Source organism: Canis lupus, chromosome 11, assembly GCF_048164855.1.
Source record: "Canis lupus baileyi chromosome 11, mCanLup2.hap1, whole genome shotgun sequence".
Taxonomy (NCBI): domain Eukaryota; kingdom Metazoa; phylum Chordata; class Mammalia; order Carnivora; family Canidae; genus Canis; species Canis lupus.
The window spans coordinates 64,939,251-64,952,390 of record NC_132848.1 but is presented as its reverse complement, the minus strand read 5'-3'; the positions used below and the strand labels follow the sequence as shown (position 1 = coordinate 64,952,390).

The 13,140-nt window shown below is 42.4% G+C and overlaps 1 protein-coding gene and 1 pseudogene across 1 annotated transcript in view; both read right to left on the bottom strand.

Annotated features, from left to right (window-relative positions):
* Positions 1-13,140, bottom strand: part of B3GNT2 (UDP-GlcNAc:betaGal beta-1,3-N-acetylglucosaminyltransferase 2) — a 270,923-nt gene that overhangs the window by 134,594 nt on the left and 123,189 nt on the right. The gene's annotated exons all lie outside the window — the stretch shown is intronic.
* On the bottom strand, positions 3,620-7,945 carry LOC140642212 (phosphatidylinositol N-acetylglucosaminyltransferase subunit P pseudogene; annotated as a pseudogene).

Here is a 13,140-nt window from a genome sequence, read left to right as displayed (position 1 = left end):
GTCAGATGTGCCATTCTGGCCCTAAGAAGACCCCAGACACGGTTTCTCCCCATTACTGGCAGGTTCGGGCCTGGCTGATGTGCTGCGGTATCAGGGGTCAGAAGCTGTTCTTATTTCGCTTCTAAAGGTCACTTTTAGATGCCACAAAAAAGTTTTAACCTCTACAGCTTGGAACACAACATTCTAAAACAGCTGAAAAGGCCCTGGAAAGTTCTCAGATGAAGTTAATTAAAACCTTCTTCTGTCCTAAGGGTCATACCCTGCTGTTTCAAGTTGTTATCCAGCTGAGCCTCTGGGTAAGCAAGTGTCCCAAGAACTGGTAAGTGCAGCTTAGGAAGCTATGCCATGTGGAAAGTGCCAGCTGTCCCCGCAAGGGAAGCAGTTGTTGTCTGCCTCGAAGTGTCCGGGCCAGAAGTGTAGGAGAACTCAAAAACATCTCTGCCAGCTGCTTTTACTCAAGCTCCTATCGCCAATGATCAACCGAAGGAATTCTATTCCTGAAACACTCAGGAAGGGAACCCCTGTGATGCAAGCACTGCGTACCACGCTCACCATCAGGAGGGCCAGCTCTGTTCCGGGAAGAATCGATGATGTCAGTCTCTGTACAACGTCAATAAGCCCATATGGCTGGAATGGAATAGGAGGGTGACCAGAGCAGGAAGGCAGTGCCTCACCTGCTCTCAGGCTGCGCTCAGACATTTCTTCGTACGAGGAACTGAGCCTAACCCTGGCTTGGCCCATGTACCACTGGGAGGCATTTCGGGAGAAAGAGAGCCATTGTCCCCAACAGGATGCACACTTCGCCAGCGTGTCTATTCATCGGCCCGGCACAGGTTGGCTTCTCTGCCTGAGTGTCAACAAAGTCCTTCTTGACAAATGTCAAATGTCTTTGTGCTTTAAGATTCCCAAGAACAGATGTAGTGGAGGTGGCTAGCTGCCACTTCAGAGTTATTTGGCGCAGTCTACACAGTAAATACTGACTGGCTGACTTAAAAGAAACAGTGCCGGGACGACTGGGTGGCTCAGAGGTTGAGCGTCTGCCTTTGGCTCAGAGCATGATCTCAGGGTCCTTGGATGGAGTCCCACATCCGGCTCCCTGCATGGAGCCCACTTCTCCCTCTCCCTATGTCTCTGCCTCTCTCTGTGTGTCTCTCATGAATAAATCAATAAAATCTTTAAAAATAAAAATAAAAGAAAATAAAAGAAACAGTGCCATGTGCTACTGGAAAACCAATGCAAGACCCAGATCCCTGACCTCTAGGAGTTTGTAGGGGCCTCCACCATACCCAGTGTCTCCTGTAAGGGGAGACCGCCCCACCTGGAGTGCTCTGCTCAGAGAGGTAGCACCAAGCTGTTCCATGTCCAGGAACGGCCACTATTAGGCTGGGCCCAGTGGGTCAGCCCAAAGGCCACCCCCATAGCCTATGCAGTGGCCTCAGTGGGCCGGCAGAGAAAGATGTGCTGGGCCAAACCTATAGGAATACGAGCTAGAGTCTGGGTGCACCTAGAGGAGAGGCAGGGCAGACACATGGGTAGGAGCTGGTCCTTAACAGCCATCCCCCGCGGAGAAGCTCCTGGGACCTGGCTTTGCCTCTGTCCCTACCTTTCCTTAGGCCCAGTTATCTGCCTTTTTTCTGGGTTCCCCCTTCTAATACCCAGGCCTTAACGGACACCTACTCATACACTCCACCAGGGGTTATAGTAACAAGAGAATCTTTTTTAACTTTCCTTGCTTGTCTGAAAATTTATTTATTTATGAAAGATTTCATTTTGGAGTAACCTCTACACCCAATTTGGGACTCAAACTCACAACCCTGAGCTCAAGAGTCGCCTGCCCCACCAACTGAGCCAGCCAGGCGCCCCTCTGCGCTGATTTCAAGGAGAGCGGACGGAGGAAGAGCACCTGGATCCCCGACCGAGAGGGGAGAGCGCAGGAGGAGGCAATGCCCACGGTGCGGGCTGCCGGCTCGTGGTCTTCAGCGCTGAGGGCCGAGGCCGTCGCTGGCTTGCGTAGGCCTGCCAGGCCGGAGGGACCGCGGCGCCCAGGGGCTGCCTTGCTCCCTGCTGGGCCTCCCGCCGGTGCCCGGTGCCCGCAGAGCTGGCAGCAGCAAGGGCTGCCTGAGCGCATGACACCAGGCCACCCGCTAGGCCTGCCCGCTGCCCCTGACGCTGACCTCTAGTTGCTATGCTCCAGGGTTTCTCAGTTCCCTGGCTTCCAGTGGGGTTCCGCCAGGTGGGGAACCCTTGCCAGAAATCAGAGGGAAGGAGGCAAGTGATATAGGCTCCCCCCCCCCCATGGGGGGCCCTCTCTACCCCACCTCTTTGCCTGACAATTTTCTCACTATCCAGGCTTGGCTCTCAGTCCGGTGTGAGCAGCCCCAGGTAATACCAACCCTTTGTGGTTTCCCCCCAACCTTGCTAAATAACCCCTTTATGAAAAGCTCCTCAAAGCCTCCAATCTTGAACGTGGCCTCTGAGCGTCTGTTCCCTGCTGAGACCCTGACGGACAGTTTCCAGAAATCAAGTGTATTTTGCTATCTGGTTTTCTCTCTGGACCAGTACATTCTGCTCCTCTCTATCAGCAAGTACTCATGGCTTCACAGAGCACGCTGGGCAGGAGGAGGTTTGCTCAAGTGGTCTTGACGTCAGGTGGAGATGGTGAGAGGCCACCGCAGCCGAGGAGTGTCCTGTCCCCACGCTGGCGAATGCGCCGCATAGATGCTCAGGGAGGAAGACGGCTGGTAGCTGCCCTCCCCGGGTCGGAGGCAAGAAAACTTTCCTTCTCAGATAAACTCTTTGGCTAAACAAGCTTTGTTTTGAATTACATTTTATTGCACAACTACAAAATAATCATCAAAGGCCTTGTTGGCGAGAAGGCCATTGCTCGTTAATTTACCCAAATTAATGCAGCAGAAACGGGAGAGATCTACTTTTCTATGTCATTTTTGCCTTTTAAATTTGAAAAGCCCTTAAAAAGCAAGGATTATTGAGCATATCAAGCTGTGCTCCTCTTTCAGCCTTTGGTGCAGGGTTAAGTAGGTGGAAGCAGAAGGGCTATTTTTATTTTTATGGCAATTTATCCTCTCTGAACATACTAATGGGAAAAGTACATTTAAATTTTTCTAAAAAGGAGACCAAAAGGATCTCATATGATCCAAAGCTTTTTCTCACCTCTAGAAAAAATATCTTCCCTCGGTTCTTTGGTGCATATTATCTTGTCTACCTGGGATCTGCTTTTCAAGCAGGTTTCCTACCAGGGAGATTCAACAGCAGTCTAAGACAGAAAGGACTGATTTCCTACCTAGGACTCAAATGGAAAAACACGGGATCTGCACTTACTTGTTCTTTTTTGCCCCTCCCTTACCCCTTTAAAAAAGGGGTATGCTGGTTGCTTTAGTCCCCCTCCCCCATCTTTTGGCAACAGCCATCTGAAAGAAAGAATCATGTGGTAATTATTAATTTTGCATGGGATCAACTCTGGCCTCAGCTTTCGTTTGAGATGCAGTTACATGAAAAACAGACTGAGTTAATTTCATCCCCTCTGGGGTTGCTTGGCAACAAGGCCTAGTTCCAGATCATCTCTTCTCCTTGGCCCAGAGTGATCTCTTTGGGGTGTCGCTCATGCTAAGGCAATCATCACCCTGTTGCCGTCGCTCCTGAATGTGTCCCTGTGGCCTTGATGGCACAGGGGGTTTGTGGCTTTGCTCCAGTCACACGGCCTGGGGTCTGGATAAGCCCTGAGCTTGTTAGCACCGAGAAAGAACTACGCGTGGGGAATTTGGGATTCAAACAATTGAGGTTAGACAGGAAAGAGAGGGAGCACGAGCAACGTGTGAGGTGATGCTGGAGGGCAGTGGGCTGAGATACAACAAATACCGAAGTTGTTTTTTTTGTTTTTTTGTTTTTTTTAAAGCATTACTATGCTCTGATTTGGAAATCTTTCTAGGCTACGGTGTTAAATGATAAATGCAAAGTCCAGAACAGTGTGCATAGGATGTTTGCTTTTGGGGGCAGGAAGGGGGAGAAAAGGAGGAGGTATGAAAATATTTTGTTTATGTTTGCATAATGAAAAATACAGATGATCGCTTGTGCTTGTGAGGCATGAGAGGAATGAAGTAGAAAGGGCAGAGGTGATGGGCTCCTTCCACTTGCTAGATGGGATGCTGCCCAATTCATGAATCAATAAAGTCAATTAGATCTCCCAAAAAGACAGGAAGAAAGATAAAAGAAAGGACAGAAGCAAGAACAAGACTTTTCACCTGTGTACCCCTTTATACTATTTCGCTTTATAAACTAAAAGAACGTGTGTTGTCCAATCAAAAAGATTTTAAAATAAACATTTAAAGAAGTGTTAGAAACCCAAAGCAAAGTGTTAATATTTGGTAGAGTTGAAGAAGTTCGTTGAGGGTATATGGGAATTCTTTGAAATGTTTTTATTAGGGGGATCCCTGGGTGGCTCAGCGGTTTAGCACCTGCCTTCGGCCCAGGGCCTGATCCTGGAGACCCAGGATCAAGTCCCACATCAGGCTCCCTGCGTGGAGCCTGCTTCTCCCTCTGCCTCTCTCTCTCTCTCTCTGTCTCTCTGTCTCTCATGAATAAATAAATAAAATCTTTAAAAAGATGTTTTTATTAGTAGTAACCCCAACAAATTTTCTAGCTTTCTCTTCCTGTTTAAACACCATTCTTGCTATCTTTTATAAAGGAAGTCAATAGGCACATTTTTAATATTTCAAATGACTTGGTAGGAGGTAGGGGGTATCTTTAAGAGTTCTGAGCTGCAGAGAAAAGCACTCCGCTGGGAGTATTAGCCTTAATCAGAGTGTACTTCCATCCCTGCCCCAAATGGCTTACCTGTGGTCCCTGAGGATCTGAGAAGAAATAAGTGACAACCTCGTCAGGGACTGGCCTGAGAACGGAACTCCCGTGATAGAAACATGGCTCCTCGATACATACAAGCCCTCAATTGCACCTTTGTGGGGCTTTCCTGGATATGCTTCAGTGTTTTCTCTTATCTCTGCAGCAGGTAGCCATCCCCTCATCTTCCAGATCATTCTGTTTTACCTTGCTCCACTAGACTAACCTCCTTGAGGACAGGTGCAATGGCCAAGTTATCACCATACACAGCTCCCTTGGCATAGTATAAGCACATTTTTCTTAAATTTTTTATTTTGAAGTTATAATGGGTTTACATGAAGTCGCAAAAAAAAAAAAATACAGAGCCATAAATGCTTGTGTTTAAAAAGAAGAAAAGTATCTTACATCAACAACCTAACTTCCCACCTAAAATAACTAAAGAAAGAAGAACAAACTAAATCCAAGGCAAGAGGAAGGACAGAAAAAAAAAAAGATTAGAGAGGAAACAAATGAAATAGAGAATGGAAAAACAATAGAGAAAATCAATAAACCCAAAAGTTGGTTCTTTGAAAAATTCAATAAAATTGATGAATCTTTAACTAGACTGATGAAGATAAAAGGAAAGAAGACTCAAATTACTAAAATCAATAAAGAGAGGTTACTATCAACTTTACAAAAATAAAAAGGACTATAAGTAAAAACTAAGAACAATTGTATACCAACAAGAGATAACATAGATGCTCTAGATAAATTCCTAGAAAGACAAAAGCTCCCAAAATTGAGTCACTAAGAAATAGAAAATCAGGGGCACATAGGTGGCTCAGTCAGTTGGGCATCCTCCTCTTGGTTTCAGCTCAGGTCATGATCTCTGGGTGGTGGGATTGAGCCCCATGTAGGGCTCTGTGCTCAGTGGGGAGTCTAGTTGGGATTCACTCTCTCTCTCTGCCCCTTCCCCTGCTCATGCTTAATCTCTCTCTCTCTTAAATAAGTAAATAGTTTAGAAAACAAAATCACAATGAGATACCACTTCATACTCACTTGGATAGATATAATAAAAAAGATTTAAAAAAAGACACACAATAACATGTTAGTGAGGATGTGGAGAAAGTGAGATTCTCATACACTGATGGTGGAAATGCAAAATGGTGCGGCATCTTGGAAAACTGTGTCAGTTTTTCAAAAAGTTAAAGAGAGTTATCATATGACCCCAAAATTCCACTCATGGGTGCCTATGCTCAAGAAAATTTAAAACATATGTTCAGAAAAGCCTGTACAAAAATGTTTATAGCAACATTATTCATCTTAGTAAAAAAGCAGAAACAAGTTAGATGTCCACTAAATAATGAATGGATTAACCAAATGTGGTGTATCCTATGAAGGAGTATTATTCAATCACAGAAAGGAATGTAAAACTCATCCCTACTACAATTTTGTTGAATCTTGAGAACGTGTTAGGTGAAAGAGGCCAGACACAAAAGAATACGTCTTGTATTGATTCCGTGTAAGTGAAATATCAAGAATAGGCAAACCCACAGGGACAGAAAATAGATTAGTAGTTTCTAGAGGATAAAGGAGGGGAAAATGGGGACTGACTACTCCTGAGGATAGGGTTTCTTTTGTGGTGATGAAAGTGTTCTAGAATTAGTGGTAATGGTTACATATATGTGACCAATATACTCAATGGGACTGTGCATATCCTGAAGTCCATTGAACCATACACCTCAAAGGGGTGAATTATATGGGATATGAATTATATGGCAATAAAAAAAGAACAAATAAAAGCAGCAGCTCATGCCTTTAAATATGTAATGAGAGATTCCATTTACAGTTTACTCAGATTCCCCCAGTGGTAACATCCTATATGACTATATACTGTGTCACAACCAGGAAAATGACATTAGTATGATGCACAAAGCTTATCTAGAATTCACCAGTTGTACATGCCCTTGTGCATGTGTGTGCATGCAGTTCTCTGCAATTTTATCTCATGTGTAGATTCACGTAAATATCACCACAATCAAGATAAAAAACTGTTTCATTATCACAAGTGTCCTTTCTGCTACCTGTTTTACTCATTACCTCCCTCTCCCCCATCCCTAGCCCCTGCCAACCACTAATCTGTTCTCTATCTCAATAATTTTGTTATTCCTAATTTAAATTGCTACATAATACATAAATATAACCTTTTGAGTTGGCTTTTTTAACCCAGCATAATTCCATTAGGGTCTACCCAAGTTGTTACATGTATCAATAGTTCATTCTCTTTATTTATTTTTAATTTTTCTTTAGTAATGCAGCATTTTGTTTATTCTTTCCTTTAATAACTAATATTTAAGAACATTTACAATAGAACTTACTCTAGGAGAAATTCAACTTACTTTTTTTTTAACATCTTGATACTGGGTATGAATAAAAGATAGTCAAAATAATTATGGTCAAAATTATTCTATCACAGATCACAAATAAATGCTTGGTGTTAGTACGTCTCCATACAATTTGGTTTTTGTTATAAAGTTCTTTGGCTGCAAAAAAGAGTATTTGGTATATGTCACTATAGCAATCTCTCTTAACGCTGGGATGGCCTCTTGGTATTGCTTCTGCTGTTGCTTTTCTGCACAATTATCTGTGCCCGTACAAAGGGAGTCGAGTGGAGAGGTACTCATCACGTAAATAAAAGTACACAGCTGATTACTGGAGAACGTAAGCAGGCAATGCAAATGCCCAATATTTCTGAGGCCAAAAGGTTAAGCCTAAGGAGTCTAGTCAAGATTCAGGAATAAAGCCCACACAGGGGGCACCTGGGCGGCTCAGTCAGTTGACCATCTGCCTTCGGCTCGGGCCATGATCTCAAGGTCCTGGGATGGAGCCCTGCATTGGTCCCCCTGCTCAGCGGGAAGTCTGTTTCTCCCTCTCCTTCGCCTCCCTGCTCATGCTTTCCCGTTTGCTCTTTCCATTTCAAGTAAATCAATAAAACCTTAAAAAAAAAAAAAAAAGCGCCCATACAAGATACAGTATAGAGCCAAACTGGGAGCTCAAGAGCAAAGCTATAAATCACTCTTTCTGGAAATGGGGATAGTGAATTTTCCACCATTTTCCTTGTGGGTTTAGATAATCAGACGGTCTCAGCACTAAGCCCTCTGTTTAAGCCCTGCAGAGGGTGGAGGTAAAGGGGGAAAACTGAAAAGCCAAGGAGTGTGGGTGTCGCTAGCTCAGACACAGGTGTACCAGAACTCTCTCTGGGAGTGGGAGAGGGAACACATCTATTTCTTTTATTCTAAAATAAATTTTTAGGGGTGTATGAGTGGCTCAGTCAGTCAAGCTTCTGCCTTCGGCTCAGGTCATGACCCCCGTGTCCTGGGATGGAGGCCCATATCTCTCTCCTGCTTGGCAGGGAGCCTGCTTCTCCCTCTCTCTCTGCCTACTGTTCTCTCTGTGTGTGCTCTTTCTCTCTCTCTTTCTGTCAAATAAATAAATAAAATCTTTAAAAATGCATTTTTATTTTTAGAACAGTCTTAGATTTAGACTTATTATTTAGATAGTACAGAGTGTTCTTATACACTCCACACTCAGTTTCTCCTGCCATTAGCATCTCTCATTAGTATGGTACATTTGTCATGATTAATGGGCCAATCTTGATACATTCTTATTAACTAAAGTTCATACTTTAGATTGCCTCAGTTTTCCTCTATGTCATTTTTCTATATCTGGATGCTATCTAGGATACTCTATATGATGTTTTCCAGTTATGTCTCCTTAGGCTCCTTTTGGCTCTATTACTCAGACTTCCCGGTTTTGGGTTGTTTTGTTTTGTTTTTTTTAAGATTATTTCTTTATTTTGAGAGAGAGAGAGAGGCACAAGCAGGGGAGAATCTGCTTCTCCCTCTCCCTCTGCTCCTCACCGCTGCTCATGCTCACACACACTCTCTCTTTCTCAAATAAATAAATAAAATCTTTAAAAATATGTATACACAAAATAAAAATCTCAGCAAATTATTTTGTAGATATGACAAACTGTTTCTAGAGTTTATATGTAAAGGCAAAGGACCTAGAATAGCCAACACAATACTGAAGAAAAAATTGGAAAACTCACACTGCCCGATTTTAAGACTTACTACAAACCTTCAGTAATCAAGACAACATGGTATTGCTCAAAGAATAGACACATAGATACCTAAGTATTTCATTTATTTGGTGCTATTATAAACAGAATCGTTCTTTGAAATTTTAAATTCCAGTATGATTTAGTTCATTGCTGGTATATAGAAAAGCAACTGACTTTTTGATATTAATCTTGTGTCCTGTGACTTTGTATACTCATTAGTTTCAGAGGGGTTTGGGTTGGTTCTTTGGGATTTTCTTGTCATCTGTGAATAGTTTTATTTCTTCCCGTCTAATCTATAGACCTTTTATTTCCTTCTCTTGTCTTAAAGCACCAGTAATGAATTTCAGTACAGTGTTGAATAGGAGGGGTGAGAGAGGACATCCTTGCCTTGTCCCCAGTCCTAGGAGGAAATTATCCAGTCTCTCACTATTAAGTATGATATTAGATGTAGGTCTTTTGCAGGTGCTCTTTGCCAGATTGGGGAAATCTCCCTCTATTCCTAGTTTCCTGAGTTTTTATCATGAATGACTAAATTTTATTATAGATTCACATGCAGTTTTAAGGAATACAGAGAGATCCATGTATTGTTTAGCCAGTCTACCCCAGTGCTAACAGCTTGCAAAACAATATTACAACCAGAATATTGACATTAATACATCCAGAACTCTTACTCAGATTTTTTTAAACTTTTACTCATTTGTTTGTGTGTTTATACAGTTTAAACTCATGAATAGGTTTATATATCCACTACCACAGTCAAGATACAAAAGAGTTTAAAAAAAAAAAAAAAACCACAAAGATCTCCTTTGTTTCCTTTTATAGTCATATCCATTTGCATCCAGCACCTCTTCCCTACATTCTTAATCACTGGCAAATACTAATCTGTTCTCCATTTCTAAAACTAGTTATTTTAAGAATGTTATATAAGTTTAATCATTCAGTATGTATCTTTTTGGACAGGCTTTTATTTGGACTTAGTATAATTTCCTTGAGAGATGCCTGAGTGGCTCAGCGCTTGAGCACCTGGCTTCGACTCACGGCTTGATCCTAGAGTTCGGGATCAAGTCCCACATCGGGCCCCTTTCAGGGAGCCTGCTTCTCCCTCTGCCTGTGTCTCTGCCTCTCTCTCTGTGTCTCTCACGAATAAATAAATAAAATCTTAAAAAAAAAAAAGAAACCCATCAGGTTGTTCTGTGTCTCAATAGTCTGTTCCTTTTCTATTGTTCCATAGTATTCCGTGATGTAGAAGTACCTAAGTTTATTTAACCACTAACCTGGTTGAAGGACATTTGGGTTATTTTTGCTTTTTGGCTATTATGAATAAAACTGCTATAAGTATTCATTAATAAGTTTTTGTGTAAGGATAGGTTTTTATTACTCTAGGATAAATATTGAAGGAGTGCAATGGCTGGGTCATACGGTAAGTGCAAGTTTAGGTTTATAAGAAACTGCCAAACTGGTTTCCAAAATGGCTGTGCCATTTTACATTCTCACCAGTGATGTATAAGTGATTTAGTTTTCCCACATCCTTGCCAGCATTTGGTGTTATCACTAATTTCGTGTCAGCCATTCTGATAGATGTGTACATACTTTCTTTTGGAAAGCCATAAATATCTTAAAACAATTGAGCCAGTACCTACAGGCTAATGTTTCCTGTGTGCCCGGCTCCAGGTTAGGCTCTTTGAGTGTGGAGGAAACCTAGTTTACGTGCAAGGGACCGGAGAAGCTAGACTAGAGCATGAGATGATGCTGGTTTCTTCCCAGTCGTTCCGACAAGCCCTATGAGCTCACCAGTAATGATGTGTGTTGGATGATAAACCCTGAGTCCCTAACAGGAACCTGTGTCAGGCAAATCTCTATGGAGTTCAGAAGGGATAAAAAACAAACAAAAACAAAAACAAACAAACAGACAAAAACCCCAACAATTCTGTGGAAGGGTAAGGGAAGGAAATTACTGGATCTAGTCTGGATCCAGCAGAGGCTAAATGCCGGCTGTGTGAAACTCCAGGTAAAAGGAATGGCATTTACTCCCTGGGTCTCCAAAAAGAGGTTCAGATTCTGCTTTTGTTTTGCAAAGAAATAGGACAAAGCTAACAAAGGCCCACCTGTTGCAAAATGAAACTGATTTTCAACCTGAGAGAGTATCCTATCTTTTTCTAGTAGATTCTGTTAAAGAAGAGTCCTAGATTATCATCCAAGTTCTCATTTTCCTTAGCTTCTGTCTATTGTATTAAGCCTAGGGCATTAAGTTCCATTTACTGAGAGTTGTAAATATGCATCAAATCATGTTCAGTTCAGTAACTGTACGGTGATTGAATCTGTTATCTAAGGAGTAGAGGGCCTTGATATATCAAAAATATTTGGCTTTTTATTTTTTTAAAAGATTATTTATTTATTTATTTATTCATGAGAGACAGAGAGAGAGAGAGAGAGAGAGAGAGGCAGAGACAGGAGCAGGCTCCAGGCAGGGAGCCCGACGTGGGACTCCATCCCAGTCTCCAAGATCACGCCCTGGGCTGAAGGCAAGCGCTAAACCGCTGAGCCACCCAGGCTGTCCCATATTTAGCTTTTTAAGAAAGATTTTATTTGTTTATTTTAGAGAGAGCAAGCACAAGCAGGGGTGGGGGGCAGACAGAGAGGGAGAAGCAGACTCCTACCACTGAGCAGGGAGCCAGATGCAGGCCTCCATTCCAGAGATCATGACCTGAGCCAAAGACACCCAGTCAACTGAGCCACCCTGGCACCCCCAAAATATTTAGCTTTAAAAAAAAGTAATTCCTTGCGGTCACCTGTGAGGCTCAGTCAGTTAAGCATGTGACTCTTGATTTCAGCTCAGGTGTGAGATGGAGCCCCACATGGGGTTCCATGCTGGGCATGGAGCCTACTTAAGATTCTCTCCCTCTCTCTGCCCCTCTTCACTCTCTCTGTTTCCACTTCTCTAAAAAAAAAGAAATGCTTTAGATAAAGGTCAATTTTGTCTGAAATGACGCAGAACCCTATGCTCAGGATCTCATAGAGGCATAATGCTATCGGGACATTCTGTCCTTCCTGGCATACCTTTCTCCACCCCTGCCCTTCCTGACCTTCACCACAGGGGACATCTATTGTCTATACTCTGCTCTGATTTTGCTAAAAAATATTTATTTATACCCCACCCTATTCCAAAAAAGCTTTTAAGAAATTTAAAAATTAAAATATTTTCCTACATAGAACAACAAAAAGGACCAACAGAACCAAAACTAGTTAGTTGCAAAGGAGCAGAAACAATAGATATGGCCAAATTCGTATTTATCATCCACAACAATTATATTTTGCTTTCAAGAATGCTCTTAGCCTCTAATGCTCAGATGCAATGATACTCTTAGAAAGCCGTCATTTGAATTTCCCATATGATGTGTTCAAATTTTTAGGTTCAGTTTATATGCCCATATTTTCCATTTCACTACTTTGTTCTTCAATTACTGAGCTTTTAGTGGCTTATCCACTTAAATAAACATCTTAAGGAAGATTTTCCAGTAGTCTATGACTCCAGCTGATGATGGCTCTTAATCCTTCTAGAACACTGAACAGATGGTCCCTTTGTTGCTCCCACAGACAAGCATTATTCATCTCAAAAACTTTCTGATGATAACTTGCAAAGATGTGATGAAACCAGCTTCTCAGAAAAATCAACTGATAAATAATTATACATTGAGATACTCCTGTTAATGTATGCTACCTGAGGTTAGGGACCTTGTCTCTTGTCCACGAATGTGCCTCATACAATGCCTGAAACATAATACAAGTTCAAATATTTACTAAAAATTACTGAGTGCCCTATTTGCACAGGAGACTCTTCTTAGACATTCTAGGAATATCCAGAAATAATAGATTCCAGAGTTCATGACCAACCCCCTTCACATACACACCAAGGTCCTATCACGGCACATATATCTATTTAATGGTGGGTAAAAGCTTTAACTTTCTCAGCAAAGGCCTTTCATTTTTTTTTTAATTTTTATTTATTTATGATAGTCACAGAGAGAGGGAGAGAGAGAGGCAGAGACATAGGCAGAGGGAGAAGCAGGCTCCATGCACCAGGAGCCTGATGTGGGATTCGATCCTGGGTCTCCAGGATCGCGCCCTGGGCCAAAGGCAGGCGCCAAACCGCTGTGCCACCCAGGGATCCCCAGCAAAGGCCTTTC